Raw genomic sequence first — 4,344 nt, 5'->3', positions numbered from 1 at the left:
TACTCATCAGAGCTCATGAATGGCAACAATAAATCTAATAAAATCTCTATGGTCTTTGTATAAGCCTCAGATTCCTTTAGTTCCTCATGAGGGAACTCCATAGTGGCCAGTGGACGTCCAGTGAGGTCTTCCTTAGTAGAATTCACTGCCTTTCCCTTCTCTCCAGGTTCGGCCATGTTGGACATATTGATGGCCTTGCACTCTCTTTTTGGATTCTCTTATGTATTGCTTAGGAGAGTACTTGGAGGGAGTTCAGTAACTCTTTTACTTAACTGACCCACTTGTGCCTCCAAATTCCTGATGGAGGACCTTGTTTCAATCATGAAACTGTGAGTGGTCTTAGATAAATCAGAGACTATAGTTGCTAAGTCAAAGAGGCTCTGCTTAGAATTCTCTGTCTTTTGCTGAGAAGATGATGGAAAAGGTTTGCTATTGCCAAAACAAATTCTCCCACCATTATTATTATTGAAGCCTTGATTAGGCTTCTGCTGATCCTTCCATGAGAAATTAGGATGATTCCTCTATGAAGGATTGTAAGTGTTTCCATAGGATTCTCCCATGTAATTCACTTCTTCCATTCCAGGATTCTCAAGGTCATAAGCTTCTCCTTCAGAGGAGGCTTCTTTAGTACTACCAGATACAGCCTGCAATCCAGTCAGATTCTGAGAAATCATATTGACTTGCTGAGTTAATATTTTGTTCTGAGCCAATATGGCATTCAGGGTATCAACCTCAAGAACTCCTTTCTTCTGAGTCATCCCATTATTCACAGGATTTCTTTCAGAAGTGTACATGAACTGGTTATTTGCAACCATCTCAATGAGTTCCTGGGTCTCTGCAGGCGTCTTCTTCAGATGAAGAGATCCACCAGCAGAGTGGTCCAACGATATCTTGGACAATTCAGATAGACCATCATAGAATATACATAAGATGCTCCATTCTGAAAACATGTCAGAAGGACACGTTTTGATCAATTACTTGTATCTTTCCCAAGCTTCATAGAGGGATTCACCTTCCTTCTATCTGAAGGTTTGGACTTCCACTCTAAGCTTGCTTAACTTTTAAGGTGGAAAGAACTTTGCCAAGAAGGCATTGACTATCTTTTCCCAAGAGTTCAGGCTTTCTTTAGGTTGTGAGTCCAACCATGTCCTAGCTCTGTCTCTTACAGCAAAAGGAAAAAGCATAAGTCTGTAGACCTCGGGATTAACCCCATTGGTCTTAACAGTGTCATAGATTTGCAAGAATTCAGCTAAGAACTGATGAGGATCTTCCAATGGAAGTCCATGAAACTTGCAATTATGCTGCATTAGAGAAACTAATTAAGGCTTAAGCTCAAAGTTGTTTGCTCCAATTGCAAGAATTGAGATGCTTCTTCCATAGAAGTCAGAAGAGGGTGCAGTAAAGTCACCAAGCATCTTCCTTGCATCTCCACCATTGTTGTTGGGTTCGGCCATGTCTTCTTCTTTTTCGAAAATTTCTGTCATGTCCTCTCCAGAGTGTTGTGCTTTAGCTTCTCTTAGCTTCTTCTTCAGAGTCCTTTCAGGTTCAGGATCAGCTTCAACAAGAATGTTTTTATCCTTGTTCCTGCTCATATGAAAAAGAAGAGAACAAAAAAGAGTAGGAATCCTCTATGTCACAGTATATAGAGATTCCTTTATGTGAGTAGAAGAATAGAAGAATGAGGTAGAGAGAGAATGAAAAGAATTCGAACAGAGAGAAGAGAGAGGGGTTCAAATTATAATTAGAAGAGAAGTGTTAGTAATTAAATAAAATAAATAGAAAGAGAAGAGAGAGAAGAAATTCGAAAATTAATTTAAAAAAAAGAAAAAGTTAGATGATTTTGAAAAAGATAAGAAATAGTAAACTTTTAAAATTAAAACAAACAAGTCAAGTAGTTAATTGAAAAAGATTTAAAAATCAATTTTGAAAAGATAAGAAGTTAGAAAAGATTTTGAAATTGATTTTGAAAAAGATATGATTGAAATTTATTTTGAAAAAGATTGAAAAGGAAATTAAAAAGATTTTATTTTTGAAATTAAAGTTGATGACTTGACTAACAAGATACTAAAAGATATGATTCTAGAATTTAAAGATTGAACCTTTCTTGATAGGCAAGTAACAATTTGAAATATTTTTTGAATCAAAACATTAAATGTTAGTAATAATTTCGAAAATTATGAAATAAAATTAAGAAAAAAAATTGAAAATCAATTTTTAAAATTTTCGAAAATATTAAGAAGAAAAATGAAAAAGATTTTGAAAAATTTTAAGAAAGAATCCAAAAATATAAAAAGGAAATTGAAAAAGATTTGAAAAGATAGAATTTTTAAATTGAAATTTATGAGTAAAATAAGGAAAGATATGTTTTTTATTTTTGAATTTTTTTATAATAAGAAAGAAAAACACCAAATTGAAACAAAACACAAAAATTTAAGATCAAAATAACTAATGCATGCAAGAATACTTTGAATGTCAAGATGAACACCAAGAACACTTTGAAGATCAAGATGAACATCAAGAACTTATTTTTGAAAATTTTTAAGAAAAGAAAGACATGCAAGACACCAAACTTAGAAATTTTTAATGTTTAGACCCTATGAATTCAAAAATGCATAAGAAAAATAAGAAAAAGACACAAAACAAGAAAATTTAAAGATCAAACAAAGAGAATCATCAAGAACAACTTGAAGATCATGAAGAACACAATGCATATATTTTCGAAAATTAAAGAGAAATTAAAACATGCAATTGACACCAAACTTAAAATTTGACACTAGACTCAAACAAGAAACATAAAAAAATTTTTGGTTTTTATGGTTTTATTAATTTTTTGTATTTTTCGAAAATTATTTTAGAAAAAGAAGTTAAAGAAATTCAAAATTTTAAATAAGAATTCCAGGATTCATGCCATGTTAGTCTAAAGCTCCGGTCCAAAAGAATTAGACATGGCCAGATGGCCAGCCAAACTTTAACATACCATCATGAAGCTCGAAGATGGAATTCATTCTTAAAATTTTTGATGAATTTTTAGAAAACAAATATTTATTGTTTTTTTTTCGAAAATAAAATTAAAAGGCTTAAACATAAAATAAAATTACCCAATCTAAGCAACCAGATGAACCGTCAGTTGTCCAAACTCGAACAATCCTCGGCAACGGCGCCAAAAACTTGGTGCACGAAATTGTGATCACACTTTTCACAAGTCTGCACAACTAACCAGTAAGTGCACTAGGTCGTCCAAGTAATACCTTATGTGAGTAAGGGTCGATCCCACGGAGATTATCGGCTTGAAGCAAGCTATGGTCATCTTGTAAATCTTAGTTAGGTGGATTCAAATGGTTATGAGGTTTTGATAATTAAAAGATAAATAAAACATAAAATAAGATAAAGATACTTATGTAATTCACTGGTGGGAATTTCAGATAAGCGTTTGGAGATGCTTTGTTGCTTCTGAACCTCTGCTTTCCTATTACTTTCTTCCAACCATGCGTGCTCCCTTCCATGGCAAGTTGTATGATCCTCTCAGTGAAAATGATCCAACTACGATTTCTGCACAGCTAATCAACTGTCGGATTTCTCGTCTCGGATGAAAAATACCAGGCACAGCTACCGCAGGGCTAATCATATGTCGGTTCTCACTTGTGTTGGAATAGGATCCATTGATCCTTTTGCACACTGTCACTGTGCCCAACAGTCACGAGTTTGAAGCTCTTCACAGTCATCCCTTTCCAGATCCTACTCGGAATACCACAGACAAGGTTTAGACTTTCCGGATCTTAGGAAAGCTGCCATTGTTCTAGCCTATACCACGAAGATACTGATCTCATGGACTCAGTCCATGTATTAGATACCCAAGAGAATATACTCCAGCTGTCATCCAATGATTACGTTGAACATCATGTAGACCACTTGTGGTTGTCAGGCACGCGGATCTTGGCTAAGCGAGTAATGAAGATAGTGGGTGATTGTCACTGGTCACCCCTTCAATCTGACTTAACTGAATTAAGTATAAGAGTATATCTTGGAGAAGAAGTAGGCGTGAATTGAAAGAAAAATCATAGTACTTGCATTAATTCATGAAGAACAGCAGAGCTCCTCACCTTAATCTATGAGGTGTAGAAACTCCACCGTAGAAAATACATAAGAACAGAAGGTCTAGGCATGGCCGTAAGGCCAGCCTCCAAACGTGTATGATAGGTCTATGATAGCATGAGATGATCAAAAGATCAAAAGATGATCCAAAGATATAAAATAAATCTCTAAAAGTAGTTTTTATACTAAACTAGTTACTAGGGTTTACAGAAAATGAGTAACTAAGTGCAGATATCCACTTTTGGGGCCCAC

Source organism: Arachis ipaensis, chromosome B08 (genome assembly GCF_000816755.2).
Source record: "Arachis ipaensis cultivar K30076 chromosome B08, Araip1.1, whole genome shotgun sequence".
Taxonomy (NCBI): domain Eukaryota; kingdom Viridiplantae; phylum Streptophyta; class Magnoliopsida; order Fabales; family Fabaceae; genus Arachis; species Arachis ipaensis.
The sequence above is the reverse complement of the archived record's forward strand: the minus strand, read 5'-3'. Positions refer to the sequence as shown.